This window comes from Cygnus olor, chromosome 9 (genome assembly GCF_009769625.2).
Source record: "Cygnus olor isolate bCygOlo1 chromosome 9, bCygOlo1.pri.v2, whole genome shotgun sequence".
Lineage (NCBI taxonomy): Eukaryota > Metazoa > Chordata > Aves > Anseriformes > Anatidae > Cygnus > Cygnus olor.
This window is the reverse complement of record NC_049177.1, coordinates 18,269,263-18,296,732: the sequence shown is the minus strand read 5'-3', so window position 1 is coordinate 18,296,732 and position 27,470 is coordinate 18,269,263. Positions and strand designations below refer to the sequence as shown.

At 38.9% G+C, this 27,470-nt stretch overlaps 1 long non-coding RNA gene across 4 annotated transcripts in view; it reads left to right on the top strand.

Annotated features, from left to right (window-relative positions):
* Positions 1-4,858: 4,858 nt before the first annotated feature.
* The window catches only part of LOC121075109, a 232,972-nt gene continuing 210,360 nt past the window's right edge, over positions 4,859-27,470 (top strand). For all 4 annotated transcript variants that reach the window (XR_005822734.1, XR_005822733.1, XR_005822735.1 and 1 more), the window contains exons 1-2: positions 4,859-5,029; positions 24,606-24,691. This is a non-coding gene — a long non-coding RNA (uncharacterized LOC121075109). The remainder of the gene's footprint in view (positions 5,030-24,605; positions 24,692-27,470) is intronic.

Sequence of the window (27,470 nt, the reverse complement as noted above, 5' to 3'; positions counted from 1 at the left end):
AATGTGATTTAAGTGAATGAAAGGACTTTAAAATAAAGGACCTCATATTCAAGGTGTCTTAAAAAAAAAAAAAAAAAGAGAGAAAAAAAAAGAACAAACACAAACCACTTCCTGAACAATAAAAAAATATCTGATAAAAAATATGTGCTCTAGGAAACACTAGTACTGTTTTAGAAGTTAGACTACACAGAAGTGTTTCATTACTCCTATGCTAGACGTGGGAAAAATTCAGAGCTTGGAGGAACTACAAGGAAGTAACTTTGGAATTCCTACGCTGCTGTTGGACTGTTGGATATTATTTTTGTCAGGCTGATTTATCTCATCTAAGTGGTTATTAGGTATTATCACAGTAGGTTGTATTTTGTTACCTCGAAGGCTAGTCATAGCATTAGTATTTTCATGTTTATAACGAGTTCTGTTACTGACATATTAAATATAAGAAGGGGATATAAACTATGAAATTTGGTCTTTATTTACTAGCAGAACAGGAATTTCTTTAGAAGAAAAATTCCTACTTATTTGTTACTACTGTGCTGGTGTCTCCATTTACATCTTTTGTTTAAACTTACTAGTGGTCGGACACAGCGTGTGAATTTAACTGTAATAGTCTTGAACTGCAATTAAAGCTAATGAATGTTTGTTATTAATGTTACTTCTTGGTATATTGTGCTTGATGAAATCCTGTTGTAAGTGGGTTGGTTAGAAGTCTGCTTTCCCTTGAGAATGGCAGGATGAAGAGAGTGTTAGCAGCACAGCAATATATTGTGGCTCAAAAGTGTAAGTTGGGGAAGCGACAAGGGTTGCCATCTCTCAGACCTCATGGATTTCAAAGGCTGCAGGCTTAACAGAAACTCTTTTAATTTCATGCCACCCATCTTGTTTTCATGGTGACCCATGAAAATTGACACAAGACAGTGGCATGGCACTGTCTTGAAGGAAAATCACTTTATTACTAGAGCTTTCAGAACTTAGAAAAAAGCTATGGGAGCAAGGTTTATTTCTCCCTTTCAGCCAGCAGAAAGTTTCCCAGCTTTGTGATCTTGCTTAAAGTAGGAAAGATTTCTGCGGTGCAGAAAAGTAACAAAAGATAGGTGAACCCGAGGCACTCACTGCCCTGTTCTGGGCTACTACGGGCTCAGGACTGATAGAAGTTTGCACTTATATCATCTGTGCTTTTTCCTGCCTGCTGCAGTCCCTCCCTTAGGCTGATCTACTCAAACTAAAGCATACAGCATGTGATGGTAGGCTGATGGTTGCCTCGAAATCATGGATCTGGGCTCTTTTTGGTAGCTTAGTAATGTTTAAGGTGAGAGTATACAAACCAGCCTAGGGGCCAGAGCTGTTTGGTTTTGAACAGCATCAGCCCCTGCTCCTCCCACCCCAGCTCTGGGTCAGTGGCTTGTGCTGTGCCCTGTCCATGTTTGGCTTCCTTTACTTCACTCAAATGGGAAGGTAAGTCTCTAACCTTCTGTCTGACGGGAACTAGGGATACAGGGAAGGGAAACAGTTGTCCCCCATGCCCTCATGTCACCTTTCCCTCTTTTTGGACCTTGTCTCTCCAAGTTATTTCTTGTATATGTTATTGCAAGGACACCAGGGCAGACCATCAAACTAGATGTGTTGTGGCTTAAATTCAGTTAGGGTGCAGTTCAACCTAGATGGAAAAGAAAATGGGCTGCATTTCCCTCAGCACACTGCTGTGTAAATCCACACTAAAGGTATTCTAGATTAGCGTTGCTAAGCAAGTACAGAAATCTCTGCATGAAACAAATTCAGAGGTCTCTATCCTGCAGGCTGTAGGCACTCTGAACTGAGGGACAGATTTTGCTGTGTGGGGAATGCAAGACTTTTTTAGCAGCTTACAGTATTGCAAGGTGATGAGCAGTCCTCACGGTACTGAATGCCCCCACTTTCTCCATCACATCTGCAGAAATAGAGGGTGCTTCAGGAGCACTCTGCACTGCAAAGGATCAAGTCTGTCATCTCTCCTGGTGTTTTCAGAAAAAAAAAAAAAAAAGAAAAATCACCATTGAGAGTCTCTGAAAGCCTCTAGCTTTTAATGATCCATCCATACCTGTCCATTGTGTTCTGCTGGAAAAGACATTTAATTTATTTTAAAAGATCTGGGGTGTTCAGTGAGCCCAGTTTGCACATTTCTCATGACATATCCAGCATTCCCAGCAAGGGCAACTTCTTAGCATGGCAGGCTGCAGAACAATGCAGCTTTTTTTCTTTACCCCTGTTTCTGCCAAGGAACATAAGTCTTCCAGAGAAGAGAGGATCTCTCATTATATAAAAACGTGTGTGCCTGGTTTTATATATTATATAGGTGGGAAATATGAACTTTAGAAAAAAAAAAAAAATCATTCTGGAACTGGGTGCTGTAAATTCGATGACTAAATTGATTGTCCTCATACCCCCCCTTAACTTGAAAATGCCTGAAGGGGAAAAAAGTGTTTTTTTGAGGTGAAAATGAGTGTTCGATTTAATCTATACAAAAATTGCAGTTTTTAACTCTAACAGCTCGTGATGGCTGCTTGTGAGGTGTGTGAGCAGTGCTTTTACACAGTGGAGCCCTACTTCCTGGCACAAGCTTGTTAGTGCTGCTGCAATAGAAGTAATAACAAAATCCTCTTTGTCTCAAGTTGGTATGTACAAATTCTCACAAGGAGAAACAAAACAACACAAAAACACAACAGTCCAACATGTCAAACCCTCGCTATTTTCACATGTGAAAATCCCCTGAGAGAAATATTGTGCATCGCTACTGTAGATAGAGTACATGTACTCAAGAACAAAGAGGGCTTAAGAAGAAGACATGGTGAATATATAATAACTCTGAATAAATACGGTAAGTCCTCTCTTGTTTCTTTGCAAGTGCTTTTCAAGAAGTGAATAATAGTAAAGCTCTCCAAGTCACTTAGGGTCTGAGCCTGCAAATATCTACTCGTATGAGTACTTCTTACTCATGTAAGTAGTCCCATTGAAGTCTATAAACCTGCTCATGTGAGTAAGGCTAAACAAGTTCAGGGTCTAAAACACTATGGGGGAGACAAAAGCATATACAAGTACAGCCCTAAGACTCTTCAGACATGGAGCAGCAAAAGATTTATCTGAGGCTTCCAATGTAAAGCCTTGTAAATTAGTAGGAAGATCTAAAAAATCAGGCCGCCGCTGCATTGGGAAGCAATGGAGCTCTCTTAATATGGGGATATAGGGGTAATGTGATGGAAAGACTTAGATGCAGCATGTAGTCTACCAGTTGTATTCTGTACTCCCCACAATCAGAGCAGTAGCTGGAAGTCTAGTGAGCAAATAATTATAGTAATCAAGTCACGATGAAACAAAGGAGAGGCTATTATTCCAACAACTGGCCAAGGGAACACAAGTTTGGCTGGCTGGATTCCTGGAGAAGAGTAGGATTTATTACGTAATGTGGGATATAAACTTCGATGCGTTTAAACTGTTTTATGGATATGTTTGCTTTTATTTTTTAAATAACCTCTGACTTAAAAAATAAGCCTTGTTGCTTTCACCGCTGTTGTGGTAGCTGTGCTCAAGATCCCTTTTTCCTGGCTGTTCAGCTAGTCCTGGATTTTTTCTTGCTGAATCCAGAGTTTTACTCAATAGCCTGGATGTTTCTTTGGATTGTGACTGAACCTGAAATTCTTTGACTCCTTGGGATTAAGTCTTATACCTAAAATACTGAGAAAGCCAGCTAGCAGAGAGATTTCTTGAAAAAAAATAATAAAATTAGGAGTATCCACAGTTTTTCCGCGAATCCAAAGTTTACTTGATTCATACTTCTGTAGATTGCACCATTCAGACTTTGATTTCACCATTTTAAAGCCAGTGGTATTCATGTGAAGTTAATGGAGTTTCTACCAGTGCAAAATCTGTCCTCTACTCTTTCAACTTTTCAGAGCGATTTCATCTTTGTGCCTTTTTCCCTTTTTTTCTAAGAAAAAAAAAAATTAAAAGGGGAAAATAGAGATAAGAAAGCACATGAAGAAATACTATTTCTAAGTAATGTACTTTTTCCAATGACAGCTTAGTATTTTTGTTAAACGGCACCACTTTCAGCTTTCAAAAAGGTTTAGCCAACAGTGCTCACACTGCTTTCGACAAGGTAAACCTTGCCCACCCGTTATAACCTTTAGGTCATTCCAATCATGTTATTTCTCCCATAATGCCAGAAGTAATGGAGTAGGCAGGAAGTGAAAGTAGAAGTTATACAGCACTGCTCTCTTGCCTTTTGTTTGCTTGTCTATAACTACCTTAAACTACTTCCTTCTCATCATTATAACAATGGGATGAAATGGTTCTTTATAAATGGCCATGAAGTAAAGGCAGGCTGCAAAGGCTTCTGTAACCTATTATTATGACCTTTCTCTCATCAGTAATTGTTTAGCAATTTGTACCTGAAAAATCCAAGCCGTCTGTAATGTGCCACACAAGGTGTGGTGAAAGGGCTTTGGAGACAGATAGAATAATTATTAAATACCAACGTGGTACAAAGCAGCAAGTCTAAGCAGCATGAAAAGGCATCAGAAGGTTGAATAATGAATCTATCTTCAAATGTATTAGGTCCTGGCTAATCCTGGTGAAATAAATGCATGTGATTTAACACATGGAGGCTGCTGATGCTGTGTCTAGATTAACTTCATTAAGGAGAAAAACAAATGAAAAACAAATCTAGTGTAATTCTACTGTAGGTATCTGTAGGAAGAAATCAAAATCCATAAAAATCTTAGTATGTCCCAGAAGTAGGAGGAGCATAGAGGCTTGAAATACCCTCAGACCTTATTCATAAGCTACAGGGTTTGTTGTAAGCATCATTTCAGTGTCGGAGCCCTCCTATTTGTTTGGATTAAAGCTGTAAGTAGCCTCACCTTTCCCAGACTACTCCAGCTGATCTCTGGGGACAGAAGCTTTATAGGTATTTTTTCACTATTTTTTGAGCATGGCAACTAATAGAGTTGTCCTCTTGTGACTCATGATGACTCAGAGCCAGACACAGTAGGCATGGGTAAGTGTAACACAAGATGAAAGTAAGTGTCTGTGGGATGTGAACGTTGCTGCGTCCCCAGTAGCATAGTGGTTGCAGTAAGGTCTCTGTTTATTTTTTGGAATTGAAAAGTAAAACTTCTCAAGTGTCCAATGTTTGCCTTGAACTGGGATCATTTGAGGAATTTGGTCCAACTGTTCCTTGTCCTAAGTCTGGCCACCCACTATTTTGTGTGGTTTGTCTTTTGCTGGCCCTTTTCCCGTACCCGTTAGTGTTTGCCCAGCGAGTGCCAAAGCTTTCATTCTTCCTTCTCTGAATGGCTCCAAATTTGCATCTCATGCAAACAGCCCAGCTGCTAGAGTCACACTTGCAGTACGTAGCTGCCACGCTATGTATACACACTTCGTCTTGGGTAGCAACTTGCTCCTTGGCTATGAGGAGAAAATAATATTGCCTGTTTTTCTCACTTTAAAAGTAAATAAATAAATAAACACTTCCATTTAAAATATTTTGACGGATTTTTCTAGCTTGATGGTTTTGGCAACAGTCATGATTGTCTTTATGGTTAATCTTTTTTCATTGTGGTTTTGAACGCAGTCAGTCTGGATGGTTAACAAGGGGCATCAGCGCAAAGAAGCGGCCATGAAGATGGGAAGAGCAAGTGGCTGCAACGCAGTCCTGCAGCGAACTGCCTTGTGTGCCCTCTCCTGGCTGGAAGCAGCCAGCTCAGGCCGGCATGCCATGCTCCCTGCGCCTGCTGGCTGCTCTAGCAGGTCAAGTAGCGAGAGACAATATAGGGATTTATGCAGCAAACAAGACTAGGCTCTTCCTCTGTAACCTCAGCTATTGTCACTGCATGTTCCTTTGTAATGCTCCAGACTTCCTGCCCTCCAGGCATGTCTTTTCCAACCTGTTTCCTTCAGCTCTAGCCCTCTAAGTTTGGCAGCAAGCTGCTAATGGGGAGGACTGGTCCTCCTTGGCGTTATTAGGCTGTTGGTAAATTGGATTCTCTCTCCATGTAGTTGCTCATATCCTGCCCTCGGAGCAGAGCTGCACCAATGCAGTTGACTGAAGATCTGGGAAAGGAGGTTTGGGGATCCAGCTTGTCTCTCTGGAGTTGGGATTGTTGTGGTTTGCTTAGTTGTGGACTTGCTACCTACCTCTGTGAGCCCCATTCCCAGGTGCTTTGCAGGAGAACCCTATCAGAGTCCTCGTGTGGCTTTTCCAGATTGCTTCCTCCTTTCTCTGGGATGAAAAGCCTTTAGGTCTGTTTGTTCAAATCCTGCGACAGCGTGGACACGCACCTCAGCAAAAGAGCTGTCACTGCTTTATTTTTTGTGTTATGGTGACCGTCAGGTCCCCGGGGTTGTGTGTGTGATAGGAACACAGAACAAGAAGTTTGGTCCTTGCTCAATGCCGTCATACCTGGCAGGGCAGGTTTGACATTTGCTCTGCGGTTTGCTTGCCTGAGTAAGACACGAGGGAGTCACACCTGGGTTTTACTCTGTCCTAAGGATGGAGACATGGATTCATAATTGCACTTGTTTGACATTATCAGATTTCAAGGATATTATCCAAGGCTAATCATGGGCCAGTTTGCTGCTTCTGCCACACAGAGCTGATGTGAAGCGCATGCAGTGGTGTAACTGTGCTCTTGGCCTCAGAGTGAGATGCCAGAACTGCTCCCGCAGGTCCCTGTGTTAAGGGCTCATCAGAGGCCTTAATGATGCAAGGATGGCTGCGTTTTACTGTCTCAGTTGCTGTGATATTTGTATAGCATTTCTGTAATTTTTTTTTTTGGGGGGGGGAGGGAAGTTATTTAGCCTATACTGCCCTTTGTTGCATTACATTTAACAGGGGTGCAGTTAGATAAATGCGTGAGCAGAGCAAAGTAAATGGCAGTTTTTCTCTTCCCTCAATACTTTATTTATCAGTCTTTTACTCTGACTCTTTTGCTGTCAAATCTAAAAGGCGTGATGATGGAAAAACATTTTCTTATCTGCCGCTAAACAGAATCTGAAGCCCTAATCCTGCAAATATTTATTCCTATACTTAACTTTAAATTTAAGGATGTTCATTAATCTTTGCAAGATCGGAGGACAATTTGTTGTTTAGATTTGAGTCCACCAAACCGCTGCTGAATAAGATACTGTTCTTTCCTGCACAGATGCAGTAAGCACTGTCCATTTAATATGGATGCTGTTTAGCCTCTTTTAGTTTGCTTCCAGTTCGTAAGAAAGTGATGGAAAAAGTTCCTTTATTAAGCTTGAAATTTGTATAGGAATTTTGGTGACCTCCTGAACATTCAGCGGAAAGCTTAGTTTTAAAGTTAGGCGTTACGAGTATCAAATTAAGCTGTCAGCACATGAAGTGATACAGGGGAAGATGTGTACAAGAACAAGCACACTCACAGGAACACATGCACGCATCTTTTTCCTCTCTGTGCCAACTGGTAAGTCTTAACAGTAGAACTAGATGCTGGGAATTACATTTTAGTAATTCTTTTCTAGTTATGTCAGATTTCTAGCATGCTATTAGAGACATGTGTGTCATCCTCACCATCACCCAACATATCATTGCTGTTTCAAACTGTTACCAGAGCTGTTGACACAGAATATTGTGTCTGTCGACAGCTCCAATTAGTTGGCGTGTCTGACTACTGACAGCACAGTCTACTTTTGTTTATGAAGACGGTGTGAGCTGTATCTCACTCTCACAACCTCCAGTGGCAGACAGATGGATAGAACTATATAATCATCAACGGAAGCGGGTGATATTCTGTCTTCACAAATCATCATGTGGAGCAGAACCAACGGCCTTTTGTCTGCTTTCAGAAATGACTGCAAGATTCCTCCCATCTGTCAAGTTATGAGGATGAATATGTATAAAATACATCAGATATATATGCGGGGTTTTGTATGGTGTTTTTTTTTTTTTGTTGTTGTTTGATTGGGGGTGAGGGGGAAGGGGGGAAAACTGCTTCTTAATTTTCACCAGATGTTAGCTATGAGACATGGAACAGTAGAGGGAGAAGCACAATCATTTTCTCTCAAATTGAACTTTTTTTTTTAAAGGAATGGACCAACCCCTCATCATTTGCAAATGTGGAACCCCATTGATTTCCTAAGGTTGTACAATTGCAACTGCACACAGAATCTAGTCTAATGCACTCTTTACATATATTTAATCCTCTCTATTGTGTGATTATAAAATCTTAGCAGCTGCCCAACCAGCAATGCTCTGCTTCTCATTTAATGGTAGTTACCGATACAAACTATTTTCAAAAATAGTTCCAAGTTCCTGAGTGGTTCCTCAAGCACTGTGTACACTGAGCTCAGGGAGTGTTTGTTCCGAGAACAGACCCCCCAAAGTAGGTAAGTATTATAAATTTGGCTAATTCATTCAAACAACATATTGTTTAGTGTTCCTTAAAAGGCCTAATTTTTAAGTGTGACGTTTGTTTTCTTAAGAATGGAAAACAAATTTCCTTAACGTTTCCTTTTTTCCTTAACATATCAAAATATCGTGGTTTTCAGTAGGAAAGTCTTTTGTTATAGACAGCAAATTCTTATAAATTCTTATAAAGCAAGCAAATGTCTACTTGAAGTAAGTGGGAGATCAGAATACAAATCGTCTTTGTGCTGTTTCTCTGCCTAGTTTTCCTACTCTGTACTATATAACACTTTTCAGCTTTTCTCTGCTATAACACGTGCCGTAACATTTAAGTGCTGATCTTGCCTGTTAAAATTAATTAGTGGTTATTATTGACTGAAGTGGAAGCAGGATTTGAGTTTTATCCAGAAATTAAGGAATATTGATTCGCTTATTTGCTATATGAAAAATATAAAAATAATATATAACATAGCAAATAATTGTCATTTCCCTACCCTTGTGGGAAACAAATTCTAATCTTGCATTAACATTCTAACTTTCCCTGCAAAATCAGCAGGATTTAGTGTATAAAACATAAGTGTGTGAAACTAGTAAGCTAATGAGTAAAATTTAGTGGGACGGAAGTAACTGCTTATTAGACTGCATGGATCTTCAGAGTAACCTCTGCTGGGGTTTCAAGCAAAATGTAAAAGTTTCATCCTGACTGCTTTCTCATCCCTATTAATTCCATAGGGATTTTCTTGATTAGTAAAAAGAACCAAAAACTGGCAAGGAATGTTATTGCTCTGGATACAAGCCAGTTCCCAGTGTGTTCGATGCAGTAATTATAACAGGTAAATCAGTAATATAAAAGCACTGTATTTTATTCAGAATTTAACAATTTAAATTTCCAGTAGTGCTTTTTTTTTTTTTTTGAAATTCTTATGGAATTGGATTGTATGGGGCAAAATACTTTTCACATGAAATTTTTTAAGCAATTTAAATTTAAAGTTTGTGTGACTTAGTAGCTGCACCCTAGTGTTTTTCAGTTGTAAACGAGCAATGATATCCTGAGATTCTGCTGCACACTTAGAAAATCAGCTGAAATTTTGAAAGTTCCTGAGCAGGCCACAGAATATACATATTAAAAGAAATTTGAACATTTATGAAACCAAAGGAAATTCATTGTGAGCTTCTGGCTAATTTAAGATCAAAAGAGCAGTGAAGTTTAGCAAATTAATTTTTGATTATTCATGCAATTGTACTAATTACTGTGACCAGCTTTTAGAGATCCCAGTGAAATACTTTATGGAAGTCAGACGTTTATTGAAATGAAACCTCCAATATTTAGATAATAGGAAGCATGTGGGTTAGACTGAGAGAAACAGGGGCTGTTCACTGATGTTTTGAGAGAAACTGAGCATGTGTGGCTATGAGTGACTACCGTGAAGCCCAGGCTGGGAAGTACTCAGGTATTCAGAGGACTTGCACTAGCTTTTCTTCTGTCATGGGGCCTTTTTGTTTCAAGACCATACTGGGGATAGAGTTATTTGGAGCAACAATGGACTGGAGCAGCATCAAGTGAGTAGCCCCTGTTTGTTTGGACCTCATGGATGCTGAGAGCTGCTGCGTAGCAGAAGTGCTTTAATGGAGAGGTTTCGGCACCTGCACACTCACCCTTCCTTTCCTGGCTTGCATAGCAGCAATAAAGTGCATCTGACTTAGAGAGAGACCCTTCTCAGGATTCAGATGCTGGAAGGGTTAATGGGTGGTGTCAGCCAGGTCCCCAAAGCGACTTTCCTCTCAAATGTTGCGTTCCCAAGAGCACCTCTAGGAGAGCTGTTCATTCTGTTGGGACATCCTCCTCATCTCCAAGCACAACTTCTTCCCGTTTTTTTTCTTGTTCTTTCATGCTGGTTTTGTAGGGGTGTGTGTGTGTGTTATAGCTGAATTTCAGTGTGTTCATAACTTTTTTTTTTATGGTTAGGGTTTGAGAAACAAGTGATGTCTTTGTTTACTGAAATAAGAGTATGACTTAAATTGTGATTATTATTTGTACCCATGATCTGAGCTGGGCTTTGGTAGACAAGGACCTCATTACTACCTGGGCTGCCATTGCACAGGGAAGATATACAGTGAGATAAAGCCCTGGTTGCCAAAAAGAATAGGCAAACCAGGCAGAAAAAAATGGTTTTATTCCCATTCTACACAGGGGAGTTGAGGCAAGTCCATGGTATAGAAAAAGTTTGTATCTCTTGTGTTCCTGTATGTGTCCTAACCGCAAATCATCCTTCAGGCAACTTTACCTGTCACTCAGGCTGTTAGATGAGACTTGCTCCTGTGGTAACTTCTGCAAGTTCAAACTTGTTCTGAGCACATTTTTGGAAGGACAAGTCACTGCAGATCCGTACTTAAAGCACGTGGGAGCACAGGACCACCAGTTCCTGGGGTGTTTTTCATCAAGAAAGCATGAGTGTTTTCCTTATTTAGTTCTACCTTATTGTATTGGAGGTATTCATTATAGAAGCAAATTCTGTATCCCATGAAATGTTTAATGTTAAGAAAATGCTTTGGTTTGAATAGAGTTTAAAATCAAAATAGAATTTTACTTGAAACATGGAACCGAATCCAGGCAGCTGCAGTTGGCTTGAAAACAGTGGCAATGACCAAGGAAGAGTTATTGCTCCACTCTAATGGAAAACACCCCTTGGAGTTAAGTAAATGAAGAGGAATATCCCTGTTTTGTAGGAGGAACCAGAAACACATTTTCAAAATGCTGCACCCGAGCCTTTACAGGTCAGAGGGATAAGTTCAGTTTTAACTGAGTTAAAAGTCAGTCCTGTGCTGAGACCACTGGAGTGTGTCACCGTTCATGGGTAGCACTACATCAGCAAGTGCGTTTTTGTCTTATTTTGCCTGGTTTGCTGTGTTGCCAGGTGCTAATCCTGCGACCTACCCTAATTCTCAGAGTTCTTTTCCTATTTTTCATTGCAGGATAACAAGTATCTTGACTGTAATCTATTAATTGAATTGAATAAACTTGTTTCCCTAGCAGTGAGAGCATATTGTTTGCACACAGTGTCATCCCAGGCCCTCCAGCTATCGAAAGATTGCCAGATATGTTTATTAAACCCCCTGAGCTTGGAAAGAACACAGAAAACTGTCATCTAGAGCAATACGAAAGTGCCTATCTCAGCTGGGGATCTGGCTGTTATGAATAAAGGAAGAGTTTGTGGTAGAGTTTTGAGATGTAAAGAGAAAAGGCTTCCCTATGGTGCAAATGTGTTGGAACCCTCAGGCGAGAAAAAAAAAACACTGAATTGTTGCTGGCAGTACAATGTAATTATTGAGTTAGCTACAGCTAGGTCTGAGAGCTGATGAGGTAAAGGCCTGGTGACTCTGGCTTCTCTTCTTTCTTTTGTCCCCCTCAGGGCAATTAAAATTTTTAATCATATTTTTTTTTTTTCTTACTGATGGTGGAACCACATATATCTACCATGTTTCTGATTATTTTGTGGAATAATAGCTTTCAAGGTTCCCCTGTTTTGTGTCTGCTTCCTCTCCCTGTTCTAAGTGAAAACCAAAGTAGCCAACAGTGAATGAAGAGCTGGAACGAGTAGTAAAACTTGGCTCCATATCTAAACTCTCCTAATCTGCGCTGGAATCACAGACCTGGCGATTCTGGTTTCTTGCACTATGTCCTGGCTTTATTGAGTTTTTCCCTATTGACATAAAAGAAATCAGAAGTTCACCTACATGTAACAAAATCAGAGCTGGAGAATCTAGATGAGAACCGTCTTGGTGATGGATGTTTGACCTGAAATCTTACGTACCTGAAGGTTTATTAGATTAAAATGTCTAAGTCAGCAATTGCTAAAAAATTTTGGTTGTCATCCCACTTAGAGACTGATTTCAATACAGACTACAACGCAAACTGAAATTATATTATTAAAAAGGGGGAAGATTCATTTCTGTTGGTCTGATGACTCCACTTGAAGTTATGACTTTTCTTTGGGAGATGCTGCTCCAGGTGCTGCAAGGCACCCAAGTGTTCCTTCTGCCTCTTTTCCCTATCTGCTCCATTAACCATTATAAAGTTCTTGTTGACCCCTTTGGGAAAAAAGCTTCCTATTAATTAAACTTATACCCTTTGTTCTTCATATGTGATGTGGCTTTATTTTAGTGGAAAAAAGTGTTTTTACTGAATCTTATCTTTTTTTTTTTTAAACATAAATCATGTAGGTGCTGATATTGGCAGCTTGCAGGGCACAGGGAAGGTATGGTAGAGTACACACTCAATATTTAATGGTGAGAAGACAAAATGTGTTGTGCAGTAAATGACAAGTGGTGAGGTAGAGCTCAAATGAGGGCTGATACTTATCTCTAGTTCCCATAAATTGCCCAAAGACAATCGGGACCTTTCCACTGACTTTGGTGAGCTGTGGCTTAGGTCCCATGTGTTTATATCCAAAATACATTGTTGTCCTTGATTATTTATGTTATGCCTCAAGGCTTCAGTCCAGCTCTCTGGATCCTGTTGTGCTGGATCATTATCGAAGCACGCAGCTAGCACTGCTCTTAAAGCTCTTTCAATCTAAGCAGAGTAGCTGTTTCATAAAGCAGTCCTCTTCTAGAAGCAGTTATTTGATTCATGTGACGGCACACAAGAGTGGCCTGCTTGTCTTTTTGGCTGCCCTGGTTCTGTGTTACAGTCCCTGCTGCTGTTGCCATTAAGCCAAAATGAGATTTCTGTTTATTTGTTTTATTTGTTACTGTTCCTCAAGCTTAAGGAAGTACTTCACTTTTACAGGCATGCACTCCTTTACTTTCTGTTGCAGTATAGCCATATTTTCCTTGCTTTTTCAAGGGGAATGCTATCTGTGTGAAACTGTGGTTGTGTTCACCCTAATCTGTGAGGTTTCTGTAAAATAATTTTGGCTTTACTCAAGTGTTTTCCAAGTAGATGCATTAAGATGTTTCTGTGGTCTGTTCTTTGTGTTGCATCTTTTAGTAGAGGTGAGCTTATTTCTTTGGATCACAGACTGATGATTTGAAGAGTCATGAGCTTTTAAGATTCAGATTTTCACTACTAACATCATAGATGGAAGCGGGGAAGAGAGATTTTGAAGTCTTTGGTGTGACTATGGGACGAGGACCATCACTTTAGTCACCCTAGGCTAAACTCAGAGGGAGACAGTGGGTACTCAGCTGGGAGATCCAGGTTCTGTTCTCGGCTTGACTGCTGGCGTGACACTGAAGGCTAAACAAACGCCTTTGTGCATCCTTGGTTTTATTCCCAACTCTCCTATGACCTGTCTGGGTAGTCTGGGAGAGGAGCTCTCTTATTAAGTGTCAGATCGACGTTACAATATACATTTTCTCTAAGCACTTGCTTGCCTGACTCCTTTCATAGTTTACTGCAGATATATGTGATTCAGGCTTTGTATTTAATAAGCATTGTGTTCTAAAATTGTTAGTGGTTAAAAGTAAGCAGGCAGTGATGAGTTGGATTACTAAAGATGATGTTTACACAGTGTGAGTTCTGAAAACACCACAAAGTAGCTTTCACTAGGAAAGACAGTCTTAGTAGACCTCGTAGCTCTTGGTGCATATCTGAGGCTTTTTTTTTTCTTCCAGGGAAACTGGGGAGAAATTCTACAGCACAATCTGTAGTTCAAGGTTTTGCCTACAAATTCAAAGGTGTATTACGGTATAAATAATTTTCAGTTTAAATTGGTAATATCTGGAGTCCCTTAAATGATCTTTAATATATTTATATTTAAAGCCACATATAAAAAAGTTATAAATGTATAAAATTTGTACAATCATTACTTTGCTGAAGTCAATGGCAAAACTCCATCAGACTTTAGTGGAACAGAACTTTTCCTGGTGTCCCTCTTTCACCGGGAATTTTGAGATTACAGTTTGACTTTTGAGGCATACTTGAGCAGAACTCCCAGTTTCAGAACTCTTGAAGAAACTTTCAGGGAAAAAATGTTTTTCAATTTCAATTTTTGTTTAGTGTTTAAAGCAAACAAAACAAATTTAAGAAGGTTAAAAAAAAAAAGATGTTTTGAAAATATAAAAATGGAAAGTTTTCATGCTGTAGAGGTGGGAAAATCTGTAGCAACAATGAAATTGCAAGGAAATTGACCCAATTTTGAATCATTCTTTGTAATGAAAATGTAGGGCTGTCAAAATATTTATTACCAGCTCCAGATTTCATTCCAGAAACTGTATCAGTTGTGCTTCGCACAGATTTTTTTTTCAGTTTTACTTTCAGATCTCGGAGAATGAAGAATACTACAACATGTCATTATTAATGTAAAGATGACACCATTTAGTGCTTTGCTGTGGTCTTCCTGTGTCTATCCTCACCTAGCTGCTCAAATACCTACCCCATAAAGCACTCGTACATTTATTACAGAAGTAAACATTTCAGATTAACGTGCTTCAGCTGTAAATATCAAACAGAGCAAAAAATAAAATTTGGCTTAAAGCCATTGTATCAACATAGGAGAAAAATACCATCTACTAGCAACTAAATCAAATGTCTATTTTCTATAAATTAACCATACCTGCAAAAAATCATATATTTAGGTTACAGTAAGCAAAATGATTGTATGCATTTCTTTAAAATATTCAGTTGTCCTTTGAAAAATCCCTACATTAATTTTTATTATTTTATCGTTATATGATAAAATCATTATCTTGATTGTAAAATAAATAAATAAATAAAGGTAACCCCAGAGTTTACTTGCAGCAGAGGTAAGTGTGAATCAAATCAGCCTGGATGGCTTTGTGGTAAAGTCATTTTTTCCACAGGTCTTTTACCCAGAATGACAGTCTGTGTTCCCTATTACCCCTTTACACAATATTCAGTTGTTATGATATTGTATATATGCATTAACAAATAAAGGAATGCATCCACAACAATTATGTTCCTCTTCTGCTTGATTTAGTTGTCAGCATGCATTCATGACTCTGTAAAGTATCTCCTTCACAGCCTTGTCAGGCATACCTTTTTCTCCCCATAATGTCAACTTCGTACAGCAGGCAGGCCAGGTGAGCTTGGCTCACTTTCAGGTTTTGTCTGTCTCTTTATCTGAAAATTTTAAAGGGGGGACGTCAGAAGAGGTAATTGCCATAAATTACACACTGTCTGTTGTAAATTGTGATGAGAACATAATTGAAAATTGAGCTGAGAGGCACTTCCTGGATTCGAGCAGTAAGAGAGCCAGAGGACAGCCTTAGCAATTTGCAGTGGGTCTGCAAAGTCATTTTTTCCACCCCTCTCTCCAAAAGTGTAATTGATTCCGGTGCTGTACGATTACGCTCCTGTGTCAAGGGTTGGCCTGAGGGTCCTGGAGAGGGTTATGGAGATGATTCTGGGGGGCTCGCACAAATAATTGACTTGTTTTACGTGAGTACTGTGTGAGGGGAATATCAGCTTTTTCCGACAGGAGAAGTGGAGCTTGACTGCTTGTGCAGAGATGTCACCGTTCAGAAAGGAACATTGTTCAAGGTTCCCAGCCATTGTGTGCTTGTGTGAGCACTGGGATATTTGTGCCTCTCTCAGGCATTGCTGGGGGTGGAGATGAGTGTTAGGGCTGGGGGAGGGGGGAGTTAGTTTTACTCTCTTCCACCCACTTTTTCCTCCTCTTTCCCTCTCAGCTAAATAAAAATGTGAAATGCTAATGAACAAATCAACTTAAGTAGGTATTATTATTCATAGCAGAGACTCAAACCGAGAGGAGCTAAGTGACTGACATGGTAGGTACAGGAATCCGTACCAGGAGAGGATTAAGAGTTGAAATTTTCCTTGGCCATTCAACTCTGCTGATGCTGACCCAGCTCAGCATCCTTTCTGTGCAGTCCAGGGTCGCACCAGCTGGCAAAAGAGCTTGTGGATTTGAAAGTTGTGCTAAGAGGGATTTAGTGCAGTAACCTTGGTAGAGCCATCTAAAATGTACTAGAAAACAAGACTTTGTTTGTGACTTTTCTTTACAGAATGAGATGATGAATTTTAAAGTTTGGCTCCATTTCATGGTGTATCTTCAGCTTGACATACATTTAGACTTTCAAGTACATTTGCATTCCTTTAGATCTATGCATATATACAATATCACTACAGAACAATAAATTTGTGAAAAACAGAACACCTTCCTATGAGGGAACATTAATTACCATATTGCATAAAAGACCTGTGCTAAAAATGAATTTACTATAGTCTCCCAACAGTTGGAATTACACAAAGCTGAGAGTACTTCTTTCTTATTCACAATTCATGTGAAAATAATTGTGTATGTGTGCGCATATACACATGCGTATTTGCTTATAGCCAGGGACTTTCAGCCTCCAGCTCTAAGGAGATTTAAACAAACATTTTCATTGCCATGGGGAAATAGCCTTTAAACCTCTGAATCCAATTCATGTTTTGAGTACTTCTTACCCCATTGTAACATTTATACTGCTACACCGGCCTTTTGTAGGTATAATTCTTTGGTGTTTCCCAAGAAGGATGACCTTTTTGCAAAAGCCTCAGTAACTGCTGGACAAAGAATAAGCAGTAGCAAAGCGTGCAGCCACCTGCGTTTGGCATCCTTGGCCCCATGCCCCTGGGAATGGTCTGTGCCTTACGGGCCTTTCTGGAATTCCCCCCAAAGCAGCGAGTAACGGCTTGGGAGAAGACTGAAGCAGGGAGGCAAGGCTCAGTATGAGGAGATATGAACTGGGACCTGTAAATTTCTACCTCTTTCTCCTTCTTCCCATAGAACTAGAATTTGAGACATGTTTCAGAGGCAATCAAGAACACCAAAAAAATGTTGTGTATTAGGCCTTCATGAAAATCATGCAATGAGCTGCTTTACATATCTACTTTGTTTACAACATTCCGTTCAATGGCAAAGTTCACTTTATGAGGGAAAATGGCCAGCCCTGCCTTGGCCCCTTTCTAACTAAGAGAGGCCCCTCAAACTAAGAGAGGCAGCTCTGCTGGGCTAGCCGGTGAGTGGGTACCTTGAATAACTGAACACAAAGGGATTTTAGGTAGCTGTAGTTAGTAGTCCTCAAGCTCTTTTTTGGCTGCTGCAAGGATGCAAGAAGCAGTGATAGTGGGTTATGTTACAGACCTGATAAAATTGTATTGGCTGAAAAGTGCCAGGGGGTTTATTTGTAGTAGAGATGGGCAGCTAAGTGGATTAAAAAATAGGAAAAAATAGTTTTCATGACAAATCTATTCCCTTTTTTTCAGCTGGAAAATTTTGCAATTCTGACATTTATACCTGTCTCTAAAATTAAGGAAAAGTGTCTGGCACATTTTTGGGTGGCTTTATCTGGGCTGTTGCAAAGAGGTTATGGCCTTGGCAGGGCAGTGGTATGTGGAACTGAAGTTCCATGCTTGTCAGACCTGGTGAACCACAATTTGTTCATGCTGTTCATTTGATGGCTGTTTGTAGTAGGATTTTGTCTTGAATGAGAATATAGCCTTCTAGGACAAGCACTGATATATTAGCACAGGACTGAGTCCTTGAAGAATTGTTGAGGTGCCAATGAGGCAAGTCTTTGGATCGCCAAGTGAGTCTCAGGTTGTTTTATTTATTTATTTTAAGCTTTGAGGTATGATTTATTTATGTTGTGATGTTCAGACATGTGCAATGGTACCAAGTTTTGTAGAAACAACAAAAATATGGCACATCCTCAATTCTGGATCCAAGACTGGAAATTGGTGAATAATTATGATTCTGAAGTACTGTCAGGAAAGCAGTGCTGAGTGTGTTATCCTCAGAACATGAAACTTGTCGGGAAAGAGTTGCATTGGTGGGTGAGTGATGACCTAATTTTGAGCCAAAGCCTTAACAAAAGGGATTTTATGGCTAAGGTACTGGTCAGCATGGTTATCTTTTCTGCTAAGTGTCTCTGGGGCTGAGCACTGGTGAGAAAAATGACTTTTCTATATTTTATATCACAGCAGGTTTGACTAGTTGTTTAATTTAATTTGATTGGGCTCATAGAGCTTAACAGACAAAGGAGGAGTTAAACTGCCGTACTGGAAAATGTGGAAATTACAGTCTTTTGTTTCAGTAAACCAATTGGTTTTCTGAACAGACAATCCCAGTCATCAAGTCTTGAAAGCAATACAAAGCAAATTGGATTGTGAAGAAACCTTCATGTCAACTAACCTGCAAAGAAAAAAAGTCTTTCAAGGGCAACTACCCTTGAAAATACTCAAGAGATTTCTTTTTCTTTGAATGAGAGTCAATAAAAAAGTGTGGAGAAAAACTTAGAAAGTTATTTAAATTTATTTTTTTTTGAATACACATTCATAGATTTCAGTCTTATTTGGACAAAAATCTTCTAAGAAACTGAGGTTACTGGTAGGGGGTACAGAAAGTATCTTTTTATTTACAAATGAAAAGAACTTTTGATGATGTTGGAATGCCAAGTAACAATCTTTTCAATACAGAGATTTTAAAACAAACAAAAGAGATATAAAGTGCAAAAAAAAAAAAAAAAAAGGAACTAAAGGGAGGCATGCAGTTCCCCCTCATCACTCATGAATAAAGTGATAAAAGTGTTTTGCAGAGGCAAGTTCAGAAGTAATATGGGAAAGCACAATATGGAAGATGACCTACCAGGCTAGCTGACAGAAGTGTATTACAATGCATGGTGTTCGGGGAGATGCTAAAATATTGCCACTGGTGCTGGTGACTGGGGTCTTGAAAACTGGAGAGAGAGAGAGAGAGAGGGCAGGAAAAAAGCCACCAAGATATTCCAAGCCTTAGAACACAGTCTGTTTAGTTTATTAGGAAGAAGATCGAGATGTGATTGGGTGTGTGGTCACCTTTTCAGAGGAAGAACATGGTATCTGAGAGAGACTGAAAGAAATCCTCTGACAAACCCTCATTGGAGTGCAACAATTTGAGACTTACCAACATGCAGATCCCACAATGAGCATCTCAATAAAGCCAAGAGCAGCAGAATTGTGTTTGTGCTCCAAGTAGTGGTTAATGTTGTGGGAATGGTGGGGGTTTGGACAATCTAGTAAGTTGTTACAACAGACAAAAGTAATGGGATAAATACCTGTGTTAGAAAGGAGGTTCCTGTTTTCGGTAGCATGGACAGTTAATTTTTTGTATAAAATCCCAAGAGAAAATCTGGCTTTTTCATCTTCAGTGTTGGAAGATGTGTGATCCAGGGAATGTTTCTTCATGTCAGTATTGGATTAAATGGATAAAATTCTACACTCTGTATTATACACTTTATCACACAAAACAGTATCTTTTAGCATTAGGAGATTTGATTTTTCTCATAACTGGACTTAAAAACTAAGTTTTAAATCCAGGTATAAAGCCAGCTGTAAGAAGAGCTGGCACTTCTCTCAACAGGCTGGTTTTATTGATGGTGTAGGCTGTTTTTTGTCTTTAAGATCACATGTAATTGAGATCAATACTCCCAGCTGTAACAGAAGTATCACCGGATCATATAGTATGTATGTCTTTTTTGGTGCAGGTTTTTCAGAGCAATTTTACATTCTTTTCTTCCAAAAGCAAGAGGCTTTACTTGCCTTTTTGAGCTAGAGGTGAAACACAATTAGCTATTAACAGCCCTGAGTTAAGTGGTCCTGAGTTTTGACAGGGTACAGTGGTTATGTGTCACTTGGATCTCAGTGTGTGTTGCTGTTCTCTATGATCGCTGCTTCATATTGTGTTTTCCAATAACGCTCTTTAAAAGCACTTGCTGTATTTGGTTATGCTTTTGGCATGTGATGCTCACCTTATTGTCTCTTCTAATTCAGGGAATGAAAATTGTTCTCGTTTATTCAGGGAATTTTCCTCTTTTAATGATGAGGAAAGTAGTAATGGGTTACAGGTGAAAATAAGCACACAATTAACGCAGTCAGGCTCGTGGGGTTTGTTGGTGCTTACTACTCCTTAATCAGTTGCAATTAACACAAGATGAGTGTTTACTCTCAATTCTCTTAATACTTGTGTAATTGACCACAATAACAAATTTACATCTCTGGATGTGCTGAGTTTTTCTTCTACCCATATTGAAGCTTATAAAATGTTTCGTGTGCTGTGCAGATATTTCAGGTACGAAAGCCTGAAATAAAATGCAATGACTTCAAGAGAGAAAGAAAATAAGCTTTTAAAAATCAATGCATTTGGTGTGTAAACATGTTGAGAGAGAAATATCTAAGGGCTGTGGCAGGAATAAAGCCTGAAAACTACAAATTACATGGAACAGAATGGTTGTTAATTGCAGATTTTTGGACTGAATTCCTGCTTTGTCACCAAATGTCATACAAACTTTGGTCGGGTGAATTAGTCTTTGTTTCCTTTCTGTATTTAAAAAAAAAAAAAAGAAAAAAGAAAGACACACATAAGGGGAATAATGTACTATCATGTTTCATATGAAAAAAGATGTATGCTAAATACATCAGAAAGTTGAGACCTTGTGGTGATGGGGCCACAGCTGTACTGAAGATAGGTAGCACAACATAAAAGGATGGATAAGAGGCGTGGCATTGGGACACACAGTTTAAATGTCATCGTTTACAGCGTTCCTATTTGACTTAATTTATTAAAAATAAAATAAACAGAAAAACTTGTGTTTAGTAAGTATGATTATAAAGAGAATTTGCAGGGAAAATTAAAAGGAAGTTAGAAGTTCATGGTTTGTTTTGTAAACATGAGCAAGCGCTCGGCATGTTTGCTTTCTTTACTCTCTAAGAAAGTGCCTCGGAAATACCACACCATTTTGTGCTGGACACTAAAAATGTAGCTAGGGAGTCCCTGCCCCAAATGGTTTCCAGTTTCAGTTGGAGAGGCTCAGGAGACTGATTTAATGGAACAAAATAAGGATTTACAACCCCCAGCCTTGAAAATTACCTTCCCAGAAGCTCTGGTACTTTTAGTTCAGGTGGGTGCTGGTGGGTTTAAATGAAATGAATAAGTTCAGCAGCAGAGCTCTATGCTCAAGTGTTTTAGGTTCTAGCCTTGCAAACTAAGTATGATACTGCATTGAACAAATTTACTTGTGTTTGTTGTCTTTGTGCTATATATAGACTTTTTTTAGACCCTGGCTTATGATTTTAAATCTGTAAATACATGCACACAACTGGTGTGCATCAATGCTTTTAATTCTTGACGAGTTCTTTAGCAAGTAATGGGCATGTGTTGAATCTTGTCACTCTACGTGTGTGTAGATGCCTGCATCATCTTCTGCATGCACTACAACAGCATTAAAAAAAGGTTTCAGCAAAGCAAACAGTAGCAATTCAGAGGGGAAGTAACAGACAAATGCTACCCCTAGGGATTGCCAATCATGATGCTGGTAGTTTGTGCCACACAGAGCCAACTCTTTTTTGCACGGTGCTCCCGGGGTGACAAATGACTGCTGAGGTTCAGGTGGAAGCCACAAATATTTTATCTGAAGCAGAAGCTTCAAGCTTTTCTTGATCCTCATGTGCACAAATTTGGCTTGATAATTTAAAGAGGGACTTTTTCTCAGTTTTTCAAAGATGACCTGTGTCCTTAAAACACAGGCTACAGCCTGAAAGCTCAAGTTAGAGCTTGGGTTCTCTGGAAAGAGCTGGCTTAAAAGGATTGCAGTTGTCAATGTAGAAAAAGGGAATGGTTGCAATGTACCTGGAGGGGAAGAATGTCTCTTTAAATGGTGATGGTTAGACTGCAGTTTCTTACCATTTTTTTTCTCTGTGCGCTCTGAAGAACACCAGCCCAATAATCCTGTTGTCATCACTAAGACACTGTCACTCACCTAGTTGGATATTTGGGCCATTCGTGACCACCCAACAGCATTACTCTTGGGTGAGGATTCGTAGGCACAGCTTTCCAGAACATCTGTAGAACAGGGCTGTTGTTCTGGCTCTATGTAAAGTATCAGATTATTCAATTTACTTGTGTATTTTTTAGTTATTTGTAACCAAATGCACAAGCAGATTCACAACATTCCCTAATTACCCCTCTCTTTAAGATCAACAGTGTAATGAAAACAGCAGAAGCTGTTTTACCTTCTGTACCAAAACATAAACCAAATATAGATCTATTTTTCAAATTAGTTAAATGTTCAGTTTTAATAGGCCCTTTGGTTGCTCTTCATGAAAAGCGCTTGCACCATGCAGCCTGAAGTGTGTTCTGTGGTGGTCTATAATTTGTCTAAGTATACATTAGTGGAAATAATAGCGAAAGGCTGCCAGAAGACCTTTTGTCTGTACGTATTGCCTTGTTTCTCATAAGAAGAGTTCCCCACATACTTATTTTTTGAATGTAGCCTTTGTATTTATAATGGGAATGCATTATTATTTGGTTTGGTTTAAGAAATTGAATAGTATACAGTCTTTCTGGTTACATATATTTGCTTGAGTTAGAAAGTGCTTCAGGACCTAATGCAAACTATCAGGAAAACACTGAAGTTAAAAGGGGTGGATGGGAGAGAAAAGGAAATCTGGGTTTCCAGGTAACTTAGGTCACTTTTTTTTGAATTTGTGTTCTTTGTTATCCCTTGAAATGTTCAGTTCTGCCCCATCCAATACATGCATGCTCTCTGCCTTGCCCATACGGAAGCTGGTTGGAGCTATAGGACCATAGGAAAGCAGTGATGGCTTTCAGCACATGACCTGGGGACAATCACTGGCTCCTGGGCATGTGCCTACCCCACAGCCAGAGATCCTCTGGTCCTGCCTGCTGATTGCGAGCTGTGTCTGCCCCCAGGACTGCCAAGTCCATGTGCTGTAGTATTTTTCCAGTGGGATTCTATCTCTGGCGTAAAATAGAATATATTTTCAGTTTAGGACTTTTTTTTTTTTTTTTTTTACTTTGTTTATAGTCTGTAGGATCATCTAGCTATTCAAGCTTTTCCTGGAAAACTGGATAACTAGAACCTCTTTTAAAACGAAGGTTGAAACCATGGTTTCTGATAGCTGTGACTATAGGAGAACATCAACCTTCCAAGCACTGCGATAAAATTGAATGGCTTACTGAAACTCAGCAGCTTATATCAGGGTTCATTGTACACATAGGGTACATGGTTATCTTGCCTTGAAGAATTTTATTTGGGATTGAAATATTAGGGGAAAATATAACAAATGAGGTGAAGTGGTCCACAATGTAATGGTGTGGGTTTCTTCTCTCCCATGCCGAGTAATTTTCATTCTTCAACCAGCGGTGGCATTCTTCAGACTATGAAAGACTGTAAAATACAATACGTGAACAGCAAAGTCAGCTCTTGGGTGCATCCAAATGGCCACATTATATCAAGCTAAAGATCCATGTAAGTCAGAATATCTAATGCTGAGACCAGCTAGAAGGAACAGGACTATAGAGAGGCTCCTTCCCTGGTGCAGTGTTCCACCGTGTGTCAGTCAGCAGCACAGGGATTTCCTCAGACATGGAAGACATCCTAGAATTATGAAATAATACAAATTGTTTATGTTACTGTAACACCTAGAAATCCTAGCTCTGAACCAGAATGCTATTGTGCTGAGTGCTGCGTAATCGAGAAACAAAGAGGCTGTTCTCATTGTTGTTTTAAATCTGTTGAGCTTGCTATAAAATACAATTTGCATAGTCTGATAGCAGATACAGAACTAGATCGTGATTTTGCAAGCCGTGACCTGTAAATTTAACTGTCTTCAAGGGATTAACCCTGCAGCTTTCACGATTGCTCACAGACGGCTGCACTCGGGAGAAATGATGTCCCTGGCATTGTGTGCAGAAGGGATGTGGGTTCATCCAGTGGGTCTGATCCTGCAGGAGGGCTGTGAAGACCATTGGCCATGTGTCCTCTCTGCTTCACTAGTTCTAAATTTAAAACCAGGAGCTAGATGTGGCTGTGCATTTGTAGCACAGGAAGCAAAATCACGTGAAAACTTTTGGGCATACTTGAAAAAACCAGATGAGGAAAAAGGGGATCTCCAGCACTTTTCTGTAGGAGGACTAAGCCTTATATTTTAAAATGCATTTAATTGCTTTATGAAAATGGAGAAAAAAATACCAATTTCAGTAAGGTGCATATCAAGCTATTATAGAAAAAATAAATAAGTGAAACAATTAACTTTTTTTTTCCATTGGGTAGTATTAAAAAGAATAATTAAAAAATAGTTATAAATATTTCCATCTTAGAAATATTTTCTTGTATAGATGTTTCCTTTCACTTGAACAGTGCTGATTGAGCAGGAACTTTTTTTTCTTTCTCCCTTCAGCAGAAAGACAACTTTTCACAGACCTGTCTTACCACCTACTTCCTGTTTTATTTTTTCATGGATGCAACTTTCCCTGCAGGAAGAAGGTAGGAAATATATATTTTTTTAAGCAGCAGGTTGTCGTTGTATAATGTCACATAATTAAACTGGAAACTTAGTGTGATTTTTGAATTAATAATCCAGAAGCTAAAATGTTGAAAACATTGACTGTTTAAAAACAAACAAACAAACAAAAACCTTTAAATGGCAGAGACTTATCATGAATCTTACCCTTTAAAATAAGATATTTGTGCTGTAGATAAGTTATACTATGCTAGACTCTTATTATTGCATAAGTCCAAGGGAGAGGTAGTTAAATGAAAAAATCTTCAGTATTAATCTCCTCGCAATAATTGAAATAGATGCTTTATTGATCCTACAGTACCTACTGACTGTAGCAGCAAAAGCAGTAATACATGTTTGCACAATACTGAAAATAATTAAAATGCATTAGTATCTGTTAAAAATCACCTGTATGATTTTCAGTGAATGAGGTCTTTTGTGAGGGATGAGGACAGGAGCATTCACACTGTGATGTGATTATTCAAACTACCGTGACCATAAAGCTATGGAGATGGCAGTGACCTTTTAACCTATATAAAATCAATAACGGTCCTTCTTAACTTTAAGTCATCTGTTGTTTAGTTTATACATATTAGAGTAAAATATGCGGAATAAATCTACAATTAAATGTGCTTTTAATCAAAATACAATTTATTAAAAGTATCTGCTTGTATGTTTGCAATATAAGAGCAGAACATAGTATGCTGAAGATATGTAGGCCTTTGCCTTTTAGTGCATTTCTTCTTTAAAATCTGAAAACATCTCCCTCTGATGGAGGTGTTTGAATTTCTTCAAGTGGTTTGTAGTTCTGTGCTTCGCTTAACCTCCTGTTTCTTTTCTTTTATTTACATGATGTTTTGTCACATGTACAGGCTTTGCAAATAAAATCAAAATCAGTAGAGACAACCAAAATCAATTTTGCCTTGGAAAAGAGAGATTTTTCTTTATAATAGAAAATTACACTTTTGATCATTTAAGTCAATCGTTTCTTTTTGTGTAACCTTGCAAAGATTTATGTGAATGTTTAATTTCATTCTCGCATTCAGCCCATGGGAGTCCTTACAACTGCTGACATGTAGAGACTGGGACACTGACTAGCAGGAGAGAGGTTATCTTTTTTAAGGTTAAGGATACCCAGTTTTGGTGTCAGAGATGGTTTTGTCTGTCAAGCTGTCAGTTGTGTCTGTGTGGTACTTGTGCAGATTAGTAGTGATGAAAGTCTGGGGAATGAATAGGAAACAGCTGAGATTTAATTGTAAGTATTGGGTCTTCTCAACATTTCTCCCTTGTTCAATTTTGTAATCTGAGTTCTCAGCTGAACAGAATGATATAATATAGGAAATTCAGATATTTTGTTTAAAGGAAAAAAAAAGGAAAAACAGCAATAAGGCACCGAGGGGAGAGAAAATGTCTCTACAAATGCAACAGACATAAAAGAAAGTGAAGTAAAGTTAAAAATTACCATAGGGCAGGCAGGACACCTGCTAAAGAACCTTCTGCTGTCTCTCACAGCTGGAAAGAAAAATGAAAGAGATGCAAACAACTGTTCTGGAAGCATGAAATCAGCCTTTTGTCTTTTCGTGTCCCCTCCCCCCTTTCTGAACAGTTACAGTATGCAAAATTTAGGGGAATCTCAAAGTATGCTGAGGAAAAAAATTCAGCAGGCTCTGCATATAAAAAGCTTAGGCATGGAAGTGTGCCTCTTTGAAAACAGGAGCATGTTTGGGAGCTTCCCGGTGCATTGAAGAAAGTGGTAATTAATGCATAGTGAATGACTTCGAATGAAGGTTGAATAGGGGCATAACAATGGGAAGTTTTTTTTTTTTAGGTTAAAGTGTTGAAAAAGGAAAGCTGTTAAAAGATGGCTACTGTGAAGCTACAACTTCAATCCTTGTCTTCTCCGACTTTCCTTTATAGACTGTGGTGGGTTTTGTTTTGTATGAGTCTCCAAATACAATGAAGTTAATTTGCACCAATTTCATTTTGTGTATGCTTTGGCTTTTTTTCTTTTTTAAAGTTTTTTTTTTTTTTTTTTTTGGCCGGGCTTGGTTCTTTGATGGTGCTTTTCAGCAAATGGTTTGCCCAAAGTTCAGATGGTGTTAGCTCCATCCTCTTTTTCATTTACAACATCAAGGGGATTACAGAGAATAACTTTGTTGCCCAACATCAAGGCTATATCTTCAGGCTACTAGAAAGGTAGTTCTCAGAAAGTGTGTCTTCTAATATTTTAGAACCTCCACAGGCTTCAGATAAAACAAGTATTAAATACAAAAAGCTCACAAGGATCCCAAGGAAGGTTAAACTCACACAACCTCCTTCATGTTGAACACCTGAAATATATTTTTTTGGACTGTTGGAGTGTTATCATAGTGAAGACAGCAGTGAAGTCTTATATAACTGAAGACAGAAAGAATAATAATAAAAAAAAACAGCACCTTGTTTAAAGACAGGCAATTTTTAATGGAACGTGAGCTAAATATAATCTACTCTTGCCATCAAAAAGGGAGTTTGGAGACTGAGCAAGTCATTTTGGAAGGGGTCTTGGGGGTTGATTTTTATTGGATCACAAGCTAGCAGATCTGCAGTTTTGCTGTGCTTGATCCAAGGACAGAATTTATAAGGCTTGAGGACAGAAGAATTGGAATGTTTTGGAGAAATGAAATAAGGAAGCTACTATGCTCAAAATAATTTCAAATATGTTTCTCGTGTTGGTAGTTCTTAGCAGGAATTCTGGGCTGGAGTTCATTAACCTTGGCACCTCAG